Source organism: Aristolochia californica, unplaced genomic scaffold (genome assembly GCF_029961685.1).
Source record: "Aristolochia californica isolate CCGP_79_NKW_82.1479 unplaced genomic scaffold, dmAriCali1.0.hap1 SCAF_15, whole genome shotgun sequence".
Classification (NCBI taxonomy): Eukaryota; Viridiplantae; Streptophyta; class Magnoliopsida; order Piperales; family Aristolochiaceae; genus Aristolochia; species Aristolochia californica.
In genome coordinates this window covers 6784052-6802086 of record NW_027181826.1, presented here as the reverse complement: position 1 = coordinate 6802086, position 18035 = coordinate 6784052, and positions in this window count along the sequence as shown.

The following is an 18035-nucleotide window of genomic DNA, read 5'->3' as shown; positions in this document are numbered from 1 at the left end:
CTCTTGCCAAGCCTTCACAAAGCCCATTGCGAAGAGCATTAGCATCATGTGGGTTGGTTCCAACCAAAGTCATATGTGAATGCCTCATTGTCATCAGTGGTAGTGCCACGTGCTCCATCCAAATGCCATACAAAGTGAGAGAGACATCAACCTGTTCTTCAGTTGGTAGAAGTAAGAAAAACTCATCTATAACTTGTTCAATGAAATCGTCCCCCTGCAGAAAGTGGACATATAAATAGCCCAGTGACCAAACAGCTAAGCCAAAACCAATGGAATGGCCAGAATGGTGGACTACTTGTGCATCTGGACTACCAAAACTGCAATACCAACCGTTTTCATGACACATAAGGCTTGCATGACAATGGAGAATGGATAAACAGTTGCAGGAATACCTGGAGGGAGCAATGGAGCAAGAACCGGTGGAGTAAGTGTGTGGCATGTTTTGAAAACTAATACATCAAGAACAACATTATGGGATCTGAATGGTGGTTGGCAGTTAGAGAGATCCTTCATTTCCCTCAGAAACTCAGTAACTGTTACGGTCCCGGGTCATGGATCGAGTAACACGGCGTGGGATTTGTGAATCCAGCACTGGTACTGAGTTGCTGGATTCGGTAAGGAGGGTTAAATATCCCTTCTTTGATTAATCTTCCACCCATGATCAATCTCCCTTGTTATGAACACACTCTAGTGCTAAAGTTATAGCTAGAATGGAAATAATTCACGTGGAGAGATAATGGAAGAAGTACCTTTTCTTTCTCACGTAAATCAGGGTTTCAATCCTGATTTGGTTGCTGCTCGTGCTAGGATTGAAGTCCCAGCTTATGTGTAGCCCTTGGCTCACCTTGGTAGATGTTGATGCTTCCAAGCTAGGAAGGGATGCACCAGATCTTCACGTGGAAGAACCATAAATCCTTCATTTTCCTGCTCGTCAAGAGGGTTAGAACCCTTCCTGATTATTGACGCTCAGAAGGAGGGAAGACCCTCTCTTTGGGCTCGGAAAAGGGGCAGGAAGCTCCTCTTCCTTTTATGTTTGATGAAGGATGAAGATGGATGAATTTGGATGAGGATAGAGGGTGAAGGATAGGTTGGATTTTTGGAGTAAACCCTAAACTCGAGATCAAGAGGTGATCTCAGCCTGTTTACACTAGGTTATTCTAAACTCTCAAAGCTTACCTATTTCATTCATTATTTCCTTTAAATAGATCACGTCATGGAATTTTAAAGTTAGGGTTACAATAATTCCCCACAAAACCCCTACATATAAAAGTAATTAGAAATAAATCCTACTTTAAACAATATAAGAAATAAATCATACTCAAAGTAATATAAGAAATAAATCCTATTGAGTGAGTTGTTGTTGCCTCCTTCATTGTATGACTTGGTGTGCTATTGAGTCCACAACATTTGCCTCCCCCTGGAGAAAGAGCTTGTCCTCAAGCTCAAAAGCTGGGTAGACTTGTTTGAAGATGTCTACACGTTTCCATATTGCAGCGTCGGGGTCAGTATCCATCCACTGAACGAGAATATCCCAATGGTCATTGGTCAACCAAGCACGTAACACCGCAGCTAGGTTAGGAATAACCACACCATTATCAACCGGTGGTAGGAATGGAGTGGATGTAGGCTGTGCCCCGGAATGTGGCTTCAAAAGAAAGACATGAAACACATCATGAAGTTTGGCCATGTCCAGTAATTTGAGCTGATAGGCGACTAGTCCCACATGTAGAAGAATGGGAAACAGCCCAAAAAATCTGGGAGAGAGCTTATGTCATGGAGGTCCCGCAAGAGACTGCTGACGGTAGGCCTGGAGCCGTAGTCACACATACTCTCCAACCTCAAAAGAGACCTCACGGTGGCCTTTGTCATAGACATCCTTCATCCGAGCTTGAGCGCGTCGTAGCCGTTCTGTGATATTCTGTAGCAGCAGATCCCAGTCCATGAGTGGCTGGTCAATCGCATCCACACGGGTGGACCCTGGGTGGTATGAGAGAAGGTGAGGTGGATCCCGGCCATATATAACCCGGAAAGGAGAGGATTGCAAGGCAAAGAGGAATGAAGTATTGTAACAGTATTCGGCCCACGGAAGCCATTGAACCGATTACCGCGAACGATCACCCACCAAGCACCACAGATACATCTCGATGGTGCGGTTCTCCACCTCTGTCTGCCTGTCTGTCTACGAATGATAGGCAGAGGAGAACTTCAATTTAGTCCCACTCAAGCGAAAAAGTTCCCGCCAAAAGGAGCTCGTGAAAACTGCATCTCTGTCACTCACAATGGATTCTGGAATGCCATGTAAGCGGACTATCTGCTCCAGGAAAGTCTGAGCAACCTGTGTTGCTGTAAAAGGATGAGCCAGCGGTATAAAATGTCCGTACTTGGAGAATATATCAACCACCACAAAAGGTACGGATTTTTCAGAGGACAGGGGTAGACCTTCCACAAAATTCATCGAAATGTCGGCCCAAACCTGTGTAGGAAGGGCCAGAGACTGGAGAAGACAGCTGGACTCAAGTGATCAGCTTTGTTGCCCTGGCAGACCTGACAGTAGCCCACATAAGTCGCAATAGAGGGTTTCATGGCTTGCCAGTAAAAATCAGCTCGAATTCTGTGCAAGGTCTTCTGTATCTCCTCGTGTGTACTGTCATGGTAGGCCGAGAGAATAGCTGGAATAAACTCGAACTCAAGTAGAAGGAAAAGACGCTGCTTTTAACAAATAAGTGAATCCTAGATGGACCACCTCAAATCCATTGTCCCTTCCGAAATCTTATGATGCAGTTCCGGCAGTGCAAGGTCAGTGGCATGTGCATATCTCACAAGGTCCAGGATGAGAAATCTTGGCTAGCTGATCGAATAGACCGACTGTTGATCCTCAAAACACTGTGACAAGGCATCTGTCGCCTTATTTAATCTTCCCACATGATATTCCACCGAGAAGTCAAACCCCAACAACTTACTGATCCAGTGCTGCTGTGGTGACGTCGTCAAACACTGTTCTACTAGGAATTTAAGGCTGTAGTGATCCGTGGGTATGAGAAAAGCCCGGCCCTTGAGATAAGGCCTCCAATGTTGGACCGCCTTGGCCAACCCAATCAATTCTTGCTCATAGGCTGCCACCTTGTGATGGCGGACTACCAACTGTCTGCTAAAATACGCAATAGGATGGCCTAGTTGTTGTAAAACGGCCCCAATGCCCATGCCCAAAACGTCACACTCTACCATGAACAATTCGTCAAAGTTGGGAAGTTGTAATACTGGCACGGATGCGAGGGCAGCTTTGAGTGCCGCCAATGACTTGGTGGCCTTAACATTCCAAATAAAGGATTTTTTTCTTGAGCAGACTGGTCAATGGTGCTGCCACCGGCCCATAGTTCTGAATAAATTTGTGATAGTAGTCCACAAGACCCAAAAAACCCCGTAACGCCGAACAAGACTGTGGCTTCGGCCACTCGTGAATAACTTGGATCTTCTCAGGATCTACCGTAACCCCCTCATGTGAGATAATGTGTCCCAGATACCCCACATGTGAAGCCGCAAAAGAACACTTGGAATGTTTCAAATAGAGGTGATGTGCTTGTAACAAGTCAAAAACAATCCTCAAGTGTGCCAAAAACTCCTCAACCGACTTGCTATAGATAAGAATATCATCGAAAATACAAGAACAAATTTTCAAAGATAGGGGCTAAATACCTCATTCATCAAAGCTTGAAAAGTGAAGAGTGCATTGGATAACCTGAATGTCATGATGACGAACTCAAAGTGGCCATGGTGCGGCGGAATGCCGTCTTCTTGATATCTGAGGGGTGCATCCAGACCTGATGGTATCCCGAACGGAGGTCGAGTTTAGTGAATAACCATGACCCATGTAACTCATCCAAGAGCTTATCCACTACCGAAATTGAAAACTTGTCTTTCACTGTCTACACGTTCAACTCCCGATAATCCACGCAGAACCTCCATGTCCCATCATGGTTCTTCACAAGTAAGACGGGTGGAGAGAACGGGGAGCGACTGGGATGAATAAGACCCTGTTTCAATATCTCCTGGCACTAACGCTCTATCTCGTGTGGGTTATGGTACGGTCGCACGACCACTACCTCAGATCCTGGTTTCAGACAGATCCTGTGGTCACAATGCCTCAGGGGAGGCAAACCCGAAGGCTCCTGGAAGAGGTCAGAGAACTCCTCAACCAGACCATCACTAGTAATGTCAAGTTGATCCTGTGTCTGCAAAGTGCGCATGCGGAGGGCCCTGTAAGAGCACCCGACTCCCGGCCAACTCAAAGCTCATGGTTAAAGTCGAAAAGTCCCACACAATGGGCCCCGACGTTTGTAACCATTTAATTCCTAATACCATATCAAATCCCGCCAGGGGAATAAAAAAAATTCAGCATTAAACGAAGTAGAGCCAATGGAAAACGTTATCGCCTTACTAATCCCATAGCTAGGGACCTTCTCGCCATTGGCCACTGAGATGGTGGTTGTCAGATGAGTGTGTATCTGGAGCTGGAGATGCAGTACGGCTGTCAAACTCAAAAAATTGTGTGTACTCCTCGAGTAGACTAGTCCCACCAATTCTCAGTCGATGACACGAGCTCGGACTTGCATTGTGTTAGGCGATTTCAGCCCAATAATAGCATGCAAGGATATGTCTGGTGGTTCCTCCTCGATAATATCTTCCGGCTCCTCTAGATCGTCTGAATCCTCCACCTTGAGCCAAAAATATCGCTTACATAGGTGCCCCACCCAATACTGCTCATCGCAGTTATAACATAAATTTTTGGACCGTCTTTCTGCCATCTCAGCACTCATTAATTTTTTGATAAAGTTCGGTAGGGGATTACTAGAGAGGGGATCGGCTTCCTGAGTAGTAGTCGGAGTGTGTTTAAAGGAAGGGGCTGCTGGAGATGCTCCCTGAGATGAAGAATAGAGGCACCCTTACCATGTGGAGGAAGTGTTCCTCTCACCCAACCAACCCGGCTTACGTTGCTGCAATTGTTGTCGTTGTTCCATTGCTCGGGCCATATTCATTGCATGAGTTAAATCCGTAGGCATAAGGACTTCTACCTCTAGCCTTAAATACTCATTGAGACACGTTGTGAATAGGGAGACATGTTGGTCAACCAATACCCTCTCACCGGGATGAGCCAACTTTTCCTGGAACAATTTTTTAGATTGTTCCACCAAACCAGTTTGTCGCAATAGGACTAACTCCCCCAGGGGGTTGCTGTTGGCGGGAGGGCCAAATCTAACTGTTCATAGATTTTTAAATTCTCCCCAAGTCATCCCTGGTCTCTCTTTTTCTACTTGACTAACCCATAACATGGTTTCATCTGTCATATGGAAAGAGGCTAGTTGCACCTTATCCCATTCAGTAGTCCATTGGTTCAAAAAAAAAAATTCACATCTATGTAACCAAATTAAGGGATCAACTGAACCATTGAAAGAGGAAAGCTCTAACTTGGTGTACCTTGGAACTTGTTAAGCACCTAGCCAATACTACCCAAAAGACCAGTTTGTTAGGAGTGGAAGACATAGGTACTTAACCCCAAGACTATAATAGTACCCCGCCCTTCCTCGAGCCGACGACCGTGGAGGCTACCACAACAGAGCAACCAGAGCCGGGTCGAACCCGGGTCAGTCCAGGCACGTGACCACCCGCATCCATTTTGGGGGCACCGGGATTCGAAGTCGGGATGCAGCGCTAGCTCTGTTATGGTCCTGGGGTTAAGTACCTATGTCTTCCGCTCCTAACAGGCCAGTCTTTTGGGTAGTATTGGGTAGGTTCTTAACATTTGGTATCAGAGCTAGCGCTGCGTCCCGACTTCGAATCCCGACGCCCCAAAAAATGGATGCAGGTGGTCACGCGCCTGGACTGACCTGGGTTCGACCCGGCTCCGGTTGCTCTGTTGTGGTAGCCTCTGCGGTCGTCGGCTCGGGGAAGGGCGGGGTACTGTTATGGTCCTGGGGTTAAGTACCTATGTCTTTCGCTCCTAACAGGCCGGTCTTTTGGGTAGTATTGGCTAGGTGCTTAAGAGAACTGTGCCTCCATGTTGGGGTCCTTGGACAACAGTGTGCCCAGGCCACTGGTCCCCTCTCCTGTGATATGGTTGAGCAATCTCTCTCACTGGACTCTGATGTCTCTCTGCCCTAAACTCAGTTAGCATACTAATGACTCGGCTCATCTCTTCTTCCAAACCACAAACCTTCCCCAACACCGGTTGTGCTGTTTCAAGGCTATCTTCTATCTTTTGTATCCTGATTTGGATTTTTTTATTACTAAGAGTATCCCCCATGTTACCTTGCTCTGATACCACGTTGTTACGGGGTCATGGATCGAGTAACACGTCGTGGGATTTGTGAATCCAGCACTGGTACTGAGTTGATGGATTCGGTAAGGAGGGTTAAAGATCCCTTCTTCGACTAATCCCTTGTTATGAACCCACTCTAGTGCTAAAGTTATAGCTAGAATGGAAATAATTCACATGGAGAGATAATGGAAGAAGTACCTTTTCTAGCTCACATAAATCAGAGTTTCAATCCTGATTTGGTTGCTGCTCATGCTAGGATTGAAGTCCTAGCTTATATGTAGCCCTTGGCTCACCTTGGTAGACGTTGATGCTAGGTTTCAGTGATGCGTCCAAGCAAGGAAGGGATGCACCAGATCTTCACGTGGAAGAACCAGAAATCCTTCCTTTTTCTACTCGTCAAGAGGGTTTGAACCCTTGCTGATTGTTGACGCTGAGAAGGAGGGAAGACCCTCTCTTTGGGCTCGAAAAGGGGCAGGAAGCTCCTCTTCCTATTATGGATGATGAAGGATGAAGATGGACGAATTTGGATGAGGATGGAGGGTGAAGGATAGATTGGATTTTTGGAGTAAACCCTAAACTCGAGATCAAGAGGTGATCTCAGCCTATTTACACTAGGTCATTCTAAAATCTCAAAGCTTACCTATTTCATTCATTCTTTCCTTTAAATAGATCACGTCATGGAGTTTTAGGGTTAGGGTTACAATAATTCCCCATAATGCCCCTACATATAAAAGTAATTAGAAATAACTCCTACTTAAAACAATATAAGAAATAAATCCTATTGAGTGACTTGTTGTTGCCTCCTTCGTTGTGTGACTCGTTGTGCTATTGAGTCCAAAACAGTAACCTGCCCAGGCAAACTAGCCTTTCCGTACCATTTCATGATCAAAATAAGTATAGACTCTTTGAATGGGGTCTCTTCCTTTTTCATTTGACCTAGCAGTGCAGGTATTGCTATGAACTCTGCAAATGCCAGAGGGAAGATATAATTCCCGTTCGTAAGCCTGAGGCCATAGTACATATCAATAGTCACATCTCCCTCCCATTCTAGAGCAAACCGCTTGGCAATGCCCCCTAGTGGAAACCCAAGTGCTAGAACCTGACTGCTTCTTCCAACAAAATTTTCTGCAGGTAACTGAGTCATGGATAACAATGGAAAAGGAGAGGTAAAAGATGATTCCAATTTCTATTTTCTCACTTGCAATGCATAATGACAACCTTTTGTGCAAACAAAACTAATAGCATCATTATACAACCAACCAAACATCTTCACTACACCTAAAAAATTTTTATCTCCATTTCGAACCATGATGGCTCCCTTCCCATATGCTGCACTCCCACGGAAATGAAACTTATCCCCTAACAGTGCCCGAGCAACAAATATGGAACCCAAAAAAATAAGCCCAACATCGCCAAATTGATAAGGAAGAGTCTCACTGCTGCTGTTCTCAGTAGTAGAAAAATAAAACAGCACCCATACAATTTTTTCTATCAATCCCGAAATCCCCAAACTCCTTAGTGTAGAATTGTAGTACTCTCCCTTTCTGCCAGGCATTCCATCATACAATTGTCCATCTTCATCCCTTTTTCCTATATACCCAAAATTTTGCCAGAATTTTATCGTTCGTTGGCTACATCTAGTGCCGAATGAATCAACTTTGCCAAAATAATTTGCAAAATAAAATGCAACAAGAAGAAAGACAATCCCTTCCCGTTTAGGCGAGTGACCCCTCCATTTGTCAGCCCCAAAATTTTCACAGAACAATTTCAATGCCATTGGAGAGGAATTATCTAAAACATAGAGGAAGTTGATAAAAGAGAAGACGAAATTTGGAGAAATTCGTCGCAATAGTTTACCCCAATTTTTTTGGAATTTCGTCTTCTGCTGTGCTGGAGAGACCATTTGGAATTTCGTTTTCCACTACGCTGCCGATACCGAGAGTGAGGTTGAGAGGTAGTGGCTGGAAGTCACATCCCACCGGACTCTTTTCCGACCGCGCTTTGTCTTTTTCTAATGGACTGTTGTTTATGCCGGTGCTTGTAGATGTTCAGAGACAGAGGAGGGATGCCCTAACTGATTCGTCGTGATCGAGACAGATCAGAAGCCTTTCGTCTGCTATGCGGAAAAAAATTCTGCTGGACGTGAAAAGGGGATTTGGGAGGTTGAACCCAAATCCGCCTGTACCGAGGAGATCTTGGCAGAAACCCACTCTGATTTCCCTGATTCGGAAAAATATTTTGGCGTGCCCGTCGCTATAGTTCCCTACTCAACATACCCCTCTGATTTCCCCAAATTGTCGTGGTCGTTCAGCTTTGGATTTTCGTGCGCATAAATCTTGATTTTTTGTGACGCAAAGCCTCTCTGTTCGTTCGGATTTGAGGTTGCTCCCAAATCTTCCGTAGAGACTTCGGCTGGTAAATTGGACGAACTTTGTGATTTTTTCGGCCCGCCTGAGACAGCTTCGACTCCATCTTCTGTGCCGCTATCATGCTTGGAGAATTCAGGTCATATGACTTGTTTTGTGGCAACAACGAGTTCCTCCCTTCCATAACGTTCAATGGAAGCATCTAACCGTGCTCGTATTTCTTCCAATTCCTTACCCATAGCAATCCATCTTTCTTGGGATATAGAATAACCCATTGTGTTCCCGCTCTGATACCAGTTCTTACGGTCCCGAATCTGACACAAGGATTCTTTGGGAGGATCTGGGATCTGCCGTGGGTTACGGGTCTTCCATGCATTACTATAGGGATAGGAGGAAGACATGGGGAAGACGAAGATCAATGGAGGATGAGAGAATACATGGGTTTTTGAGGAAAACCCTAACCTCGAGATCGAGAAGGTGATCTCAAGCTTGTTTACGCTAGATTTAACCTAATTCTCAAAGCTTATCCTTCTCATTACTCTTACCCCTTAAATAGGGTTCACCCTGTTAGGGTTTAATAAAATATTCCAAAAATATCCCTATGAATAAAATAATTCCAAAAATATCCCTATGACCTAAAACTGAAATAAAATAAAGTAAATTAAAGAAAACAACTAAAATAATAATGTTATTGCGTGCATAACAGAGGGTAAGTCAACAATGTTTAGCAGATAGAAATTTTTGCTTCTATATCCCTTTAACAAGGTTTCAAATTTTTCATTCTTCATTAAGTTGTTGATTAATGCTAAGTAAATCATGCATCAACTCTTCAACATAATGAACATCTGATATGGAAGAATTGGAGGTATCTATTTTTCCAATGTAACATGATCTTCGTCTTTTGCTGTGAGTTCTACATAATTCTTCTTATCACCGGTCATGTGCCTCCAACACCCACTATCCCAAATCCATTCATTCCTTGGTGCTTTTGCTTAGAGACTATTAAATTTAGGATCCCATGGTGCTCAGAATAATGGAACCAAGTTGAGAGAGAAGATGGAAACGAGCGAGAGAAGGAATGAGAGAAGAGAACAAGAGGGAGAAAGGAAGAGAGAGTGATTGGCTAAGAGGGATTGAGAGAGGTGGGGAGGATAATTAGGTTAAGTGACATCCTAATCCTCCCCCTCAATGTGTTTATATTAATGAGAGAAACAATAATTATACAATTACCCTTTAACCTAAGAAGGGTGAGAAAGGGACAAAAAACAAAGATAAATTACATCATCCCCCACCCCCCTCCACCCATGCTGAGGAAGAGAAAATATCATAGATACCTAGCTTGTCGCATATAGTGGTCTGAATCTTGGATGTGACTGGTTTCGTAAGTATGTCCACCACCTGTCCTTGAGATGAAACATGTCTAAGAGATAAAATACTAGTTTGAAATTTCTTCCATATAAAGTGGCAATCTACCTCAATATATTTTGTTCTCTCATAAAAAACCGGTTTTGAAGCATTATCAATGGTTGTCTAGTTGTTACAATATAATTCTATAGGGGCTTCTTTATAGAACCTCAATTCAGTTAGAAGGGATCTGATCTATAGAAGCTCACTGATTGCATGGGCCATAGCTTTGTATTCTGCTACTGCATTGGATCTTTGGTTTAGCATCGATAGCAGTATTTGCTGGTCGACATGCCATCATCCATGTGTCCTCAAGTAGATCAAGAACATACTTCCTCTAAGATAATATGATCCCATGCTTTGACTGGATGACGTCAATACCCAACAAATTGTTAAGATGTGGAGCCTAATTAATGCCTTACGCTGAGTTGGTCATGGATCGACCTTTGCTGTAAGGTCACTTTGGGGGTTGGAAGGGGGCAGGGAGCCCCTCTCCAGAGGGTTCGGGGGCAGACCCCTGTTAAACACCTAGCCAATACTACCCAAAAGACCGGCCTGTTAGGAGCGGAAGGCATAGGTATTTAACCCCAGGACCATAACAGTACACTCCGCCCTCCCAAGCTGATGACCACAACGGCCTTAACACAGCAACGGGGACCGGGTCAGGAGCCCATACTCCCTTACTGCGCCCCGCCAGGGGCATGCCTTCCACTTGCGCACGCGGGGACTCAAAGTCTGGACATAGCTCCTACTCTGATTCCAAATATTAAACACCTAGCCAATACTACCCAAAAGACTGGCCTGTTAGGAGCAGAAGGCATAAGTACTTAACCCCATGACCATAACAAGCCCCCAGTGAGTCCATGATATATGGAATGTTGTGTCATTAAGGGTAGTGTGGGGATTTCACACTTATAATCCATTTGACCTAATTTTATCTTTATATATGGGGGCGTCGTTGTTAGGGTTTGATCACCTTGACAAGTATCATCATCACTTACAAGGAGTTGGAGTTGTTGCCTGAGAGAGGTTAGAGAAAACATCTACAAGTGTGCTATTTTTCTTGTAAACTATTTTATCTTCATAGTTGTTGAATTTATGGAAAAGAGAAATACTTCGTTGACTTCATTAACTTATTATAATCAGAGTACATGAACCTCTATTTATAATAGAGGAAGGTAGTAGAGTCCAATTACAATAAAATTACCTTTTGTCCCAATTACACTCAAACTCTAACACTTAAAGATAAGTCCTAGCATAAGTAAATAACTCAATATAGATAAAAGACAAACATAACTCTAACTAGAACTCCTCTAGGACGTGACCATAAGATAAAGATGGCTTTGTAAGTCCTTCTTGATCTTCCAACTTATGTGATAAAGATGCCAGCTTGTGGTAATCATGGTGGGTCCTACTTCTTATTGCTTTGGGCCCATCATGTGGGCCTTCCTTGGTTGTGATGGCTTGGGCCCTATCTTCCAACAATAGTGGATTACTGTAATAGCGGATGACATGGCCCTATTTTCTATAAATCTTGTTGTGATTTTTCGTGCTTAATTTTCCCTTCTTCCATGTTTATTATTATGGTCTCGTTAGTTTGGAATTTGGGCATTTAATTCCTAATAGAAATATTTTAGAAGTCCAAGATCTTTCATTTTGAATTTTTTCCATATCACCTCTTTGAATTCTTTTTTACTATCTACATCACTGTGGTTAAGACAATATCTTTGATTGCACATGTTTTTTTCGTGTCACATCCCTGCAAAAGAGTAAGTTGGATCCGAAGGTTATTAAGTGTATTTTTTGGGTTACTCTTGTACCCAAAAATGATATATTTTCTATAATCCTTCTCTTCAAAAATTCATTGTCTCCAGGGATATCACATTTTTTTAGGATACATCCTTTTATTCTTCCAAGGATGCTCCTCTGGGTCTTTCATCTGTTCAAGTGACTCCAAAGCCTGTTGTGCCAATTGTAAGATCTTTCTATTCAGCCCCCTGAAGCGTCAACTAATACCACACCTGTGAAGTTTATCGATCCCTCTGAGGTAAGCCCAGATTCCCCTCTGGTATCTGGTCCACAATTTGAAACTTGGCCCATAGCTCTTAGAAATGAACCTAGGACTTGTACTAGGCCCTCTACTTTTCATCCTATATCCAAATTTTTTCATCATTGTTCGTCTTCTTCTTCTTGTCAATTGCTTGCATCTATCTCTTCTATCTCTGTCCCACTGTCATATCAGGAGGCTCTAAGGCATCTAGGATGGAAGAAGAAATGAATGCATTATATGAGAATCATACTTGGCCCTTGGTTCTACTTCCTCCCAGCAAGAAGCCCATGGGCTGTAGATAGTTCTAAAGCTCGTCTCAAGGCCCGTCTAGTTGCAATAGGGTATACTCAGTGCTATGGAGTATTATGAGGAAATTTTTTCCCTTGTGGCAAAATTAAATTCGATAAGAATCTTATTACCACTCGCTGCTAATTCTTCTAGGCAGGTTTATTAGTTGGATGTGTAGAATGCATTTTTGAATGGTGATCATAAGGAAAAAATAAATATGCATCAACCACCTGGCTTTGTGGGTGAGTGGGAGTCAATATGCAAATTGAGGAAGTCTTTATATGGCCTAAAATAGTCTCCTCGGGCTTGGTTTGACAATTTTAGTCAAACAATGTTGCGGTTTGGATTCTATTGGTGCTCAGTAGATCATTTCGTCTTTGTCAAGAATACCTTAAAATGGAAGGGAGAATGGGTCCTCATCTGGAAATAGCAAGGAAAATGAGACTTATGACCAAGTACCAAAGATGGTGGCCTATTTATAAATAAACATGCAGTAAGAATCACATGAGGCCAATAAAAATAGGACACATTCATGGAGTAGAGTAGGCCACGGGCTACCTTAAGGAGATGTCAATTTTTTCTTTTTGCTACACCATTTTTTTGAGGGGTGTAGCACAAGATATTTGGTGGATAATGCCATTATCCTTACAGAATTATTAAAATTTCATTGTAGGTATTCTCTGGCATTATCAAAATGAAGGACTATCTTTTTACCAATTGAGTGGAAACCATGGCATGAAATTATCTAAAAATAGAAAGGATTTCATACCTATCTTTGAATAAAAACTGCCATGTAAATTGAGCAAAATCATCAACAAATGTTACAAAATACTTAACTTGATAAATATTTGAGACACTCAAAGGTCCCCCATACATCCAAATGTATTGATGAAAAGGAAGCAACACCTTTTCAGCTTGAGGAGAATATGTTGTTAGGAATTAGATGCCAAAATTTCAAACTAGTTAGAGCAATAATAATAATCACATAAGAAAAGAAAAAACAAGCACGAGAATCCAAACAAGATTTATACATGTTCGCCTCTAGGTGAGGCTGTTAGAAATTAAACACCCTAATTTCAAACTAATGAGAGCAATAATAATAAACGTGGAAGAAAAGAAAAGTAAGCATGAAATCAAACACAAGATTTAAACAGGTTCGCCTCAACGTGAGACTATGTCCTATCATCCGCCATTGTAGGAATCCACTCTAAAGATGAAATAGTTTACAAGAGAAATCGCACACACTTACATGTGTTTTCTCTAACTTGTCTCGGGCTACAAATCCAACTCTTCTCGGTGATGATGATACTCGTCAAGGTGATAAAACCCTAACAACGGTGCCCCCATATATAAAGAGAAAATTAAGGCAACTGGATTACAAGTTTGAAATCCCCACACTACCCTTAATAATACAGCAATCCATATATAGTGGACCCGTTGGGGGCTCTGACCCCAAACCCCCAAACCCTCAATGTGACCTTACCGTGAAGGTTGATCTGTGCCAGAGGGAAAAGTGTTAATTAGGTTCCACAACTTAATAGAGACTACGTCCTGTCTTCTGCCACTAAAGTAATCCACTATAAAGATGAAATAGTTTACAATAGAAATTGTACATGCTTATAGGTGTTTTCTCTATCCTCGCTCAGGCTACAACTCCAACTCCTTCTCGGTGATGAAAAAACCCTAATAGTCGTGCCCCTCAATTATAAAGAGAAAATTAGGAAAATCGCAATACAAGAGTAAAATTCCCAAACTACCCTTAATGAAACAACAATTAATATATCATGGACCGGGCAGGGGCTCCGCACCCACACCTCTGGGAGGGGGGCTTCCCGCCCCCTTTCCAACCCCTACAGTGACCTTACCATGAAGGTTGATCCACGTACAGACTCAACGTAGGGCGTTGATTAGGCTCCATAACTTAACATATGTAGTCCTCTAGTGTTTTATCGACTAACATACATCACAATTTAGACCATATAAAGTTTTCAAAAAAGGAAATAAGTTCTGAAGTGATTTGTTCTGATAGATGTCCGAATCACTTGTGCCATAATTTTGCCTTTGTCTAAGAAGTCTAAACTACAATCACTGGAGGCAAGTCCCAGTAATAGAGGCCCCCCTATTCATGGCCTCCACCCATCACTTTCTTCTTTGCTAGATCTTGGAAAACACAAGAAGAAGGTGAGAAGGTGATAGAACAATTAAACCTTTTCGTTAACTGACTAACAAAAAATAAATTTAATGGAAACTGAGGAACAAATAAGACATCAGTAAGAGGAAGTGTGGGTCTAGCAGAGGAGAATCCCTTCCCAAGAACTTTGGTTTGAGATCCATCTACTTTGGTAACAAACTTGTCTAGTAAGCATGGAGACATGGAATGTAATTGACTCTTATTACCTATAAAATGCTCAGAGGCCCCTAAGTTAATGATCAAGGCTGAAGAGGAGGCAGTGGCAGAAATCATATCTGATGCAGTGGTGGTAGCAGTAGTAGTAGAAGGCCTCTGTAAGAATTCTTGTTATGAGAGTCATGTGAGACTCTTCGATACTGGCTCTTCAACACTCCCCCTCAACTTGGAGTTTATAGCTTCAACTTGCAATGAAAACGATTCTTGGTCTTCAATCTTGATCTTCAATCTTCACTACTAAAAAATTCTTTATAGATAAAAAATTCTTCATCTTTTGTTCTCACCCTTTCTTGAATATTTTGGTCATTCAAAAATTACCACAACATGTAGAATTTTTCTTTGTAGATTATACTACTTCTTCTTCTCAAACATGGAATTCGAAAGGAAGCGCAACCACTGCAACACTCAACTTCCAATCTCATCCCCATACTTCTCCTTCTATTCTCTCCTTCAAGCTGGGAAGCAATGACAATGATCCTAACATGAAACAAAAAAAAATAGTTGTAGTAATGATCTCCTCCATCAAGGTGTCTGAAGGATAAGTAAGAAACTGGACACAAACTATCAAAAAGTAAAAAAAATGGGTGATGTTGATTTTCAGGACTCTAAGGATTTCGCCTCTTCCCCTGAAGCTCAATTTTTAGATTAACAAAACTATAATATTACAATTATACCCCCTAGAACTTAAAGTAATTACATTAATGTCATCTCTATGAGATGACTCTTTATTTACCATCTAGCCATGACTATGTGGGCCTATGGGCCTTGAGCCCATCTTCCACATTTGTTGATTTTTCAGGACTCCACAAATTTAGCTCATGGAGAAAAAGAGAAAGATATCCATTGGGAGAAAACAGGAGGAAGAAGAGGTTATGGACTTATGCTGAACCCTCTCCTTGAAGCTCAATTTATAGATTGATAAAACTATAATATGACAATAATACCGTTGGAACTTAAACTAATTACATCAACGTCATCTCTATGGGATAACTCTATATTTACCATCATGTCATCACTCCTAGTCGTAGGACAATGTTCCATACTCCAATCAAATAACTCATGCTGGATGATGGGCACTCTCCTATCTTCTATAGGTAGTGGGTCTATAGGCATTGGTCAGAAGTGTAATAAAACTCCATCACCGTGTCCTTCCATAGGACATCGACTCTCAAATGGTCGGGGTAATAAATGCCAATTCGGGGGGGGGGGGGGGGGGGGGGGGGGTGTGTGTGGGTGGTGACAAATAATCAATTAGAATAAAATTTTTTGGGGCCACCATATGCTTTCTACTTCATCAAAATAACCAATGCTGACAACAATTAGCAACTGATGTTAGGAATTAGATGCCCTAATTCCAAACTAACAAGAGCAATAATAATAAACGCGGAAGAAGGGAAAAATGACCACATATAGCAAAACAAGATTTATATAGGTTCGCCTCAAGGTGAGACTACGTCCTGTCTTCGTCGCTATAGTAATCCACTATGAAGATGAAATAATTTACAAGAGAAATCGCGTACTTATAGGTTTTTCTCTCTAACCTCTCGGGCTTCAACTCTAGATGTTCTATAGATTAAGATGATTAAACCCTAATAGCAATGCCCCGCAATTATAAAGAAAAAAATAGGGCAACCGCAATACAAGAGTAAAATTCTCAAACTGTCCTTAATGAAATAACAATTAATATATGCCCCTGGGACGGGGGCTTCCCTCCCCCCTTCTAACCCCCACGGCGACCTGACCGCACAAGTTGATCCGCGACCAACTCAGCATAGGGTGTTAATTAGGCTTCACAACTTAACAATCTCCCACTTGGACACTAATCGATCATCAATATCTCCTCTACAGCAGCAACAACTTCTAAATCCTCAGAGAGAAATCCAACTGAAGCTTAACACAACTTAAGTTTCTCGATCATAACAATCTTTGTCAACATATCTATCGGATTTTGTCTTCCTTGAATCTTCTCAAAAGCTAAGACTTCATCCTCTAGAGCCGATATAATGAAGTAATAATGTACCTATATGTGTTTTTTTCTGGCATGAAAAACAAGATTCTTTGCTAAATGAATAGAACTTTGACTGTCACAATACAACACATTTTTCCCATGTTTGAGACCTAACTCTTCCCAGAAAAACTGCAACCATACCATCTCTTTGCTGGCTTCGGTTACGGCAAAATATTCTGCCTCATTAGTGGAAAGAGAAACTATCTTCCAACTGACAATTGTACCACCCTATGTGTATACATATCTAGTGGTACTCTTCCTACCATCAATGTCTCCAGCCATGTCAACATCTACATAACCCTGTAATCCCAAGTCTGACTTTCTGAAACATAAGGCTCAGTTTACAGTGCCTCTCAAATACCTGAGAATCTACTTCATTGCTTCCCAATGTTGTTTACCCTGATTACTCATATATCTGCTCATAACTCCCACTGCATGAGCTATGTCTGGTCTAGTACACACCATGGCATACATGAGACTACCAATAGCAGAAGCATAAGGCACATTGGCCATGTTGGCTCTCTCCTGCTCTATAGAAAGTGACTGTTTCTTAGATAGCCTAAAGTGACTAGCTAAAGGAGTACTCACTGGCTTTGCATCATTCATGTTGAACCTGCTCAACACCTTCTTCACATATTCTTCTTAGAATAATTTCATGACATCAATGTCCCTATTAATCCTCATCCCAAGGATTTGTTTTGAAGCACCCAAATCCTTCATTGCAAACTTCTTGGATAACTCCCTTTTCAACTTATCTATATCCTGTTTGTTAGCACCTGCTATCAGCATGTCATCAACATATAGTAGTAAAATAATGTAGGAGGCATCAAGTTTCTTCACATAACAACAATTAACCGCCTGGCACCTCAAGAAACCATTACTACTCATAAAAGTGTCAAACTTCTTATACCACTGTCTTGGAGATTGTTTAAGACCATGCACGCTCTTTCGAAGTTTGCACATCATATTCTCCTTTTCTTGTGCTTTGAAACCCTATGGTTGCATCATGTAAATTTCTTCCTCCAAATCACCATGAAGAAAGACTATCTTTACATCCAACTACTCTAAGTGAAAGCCTTCACTTGCCACTAGTCCAAGCATTATTCTAATTGTAGTCAATTTCACTACTAGAGAGAAAATCTCAATGAAGTCAATGCCTTCTTTTTGTTGAAAGTCTTTTACCACCTGTCTTGACTTGT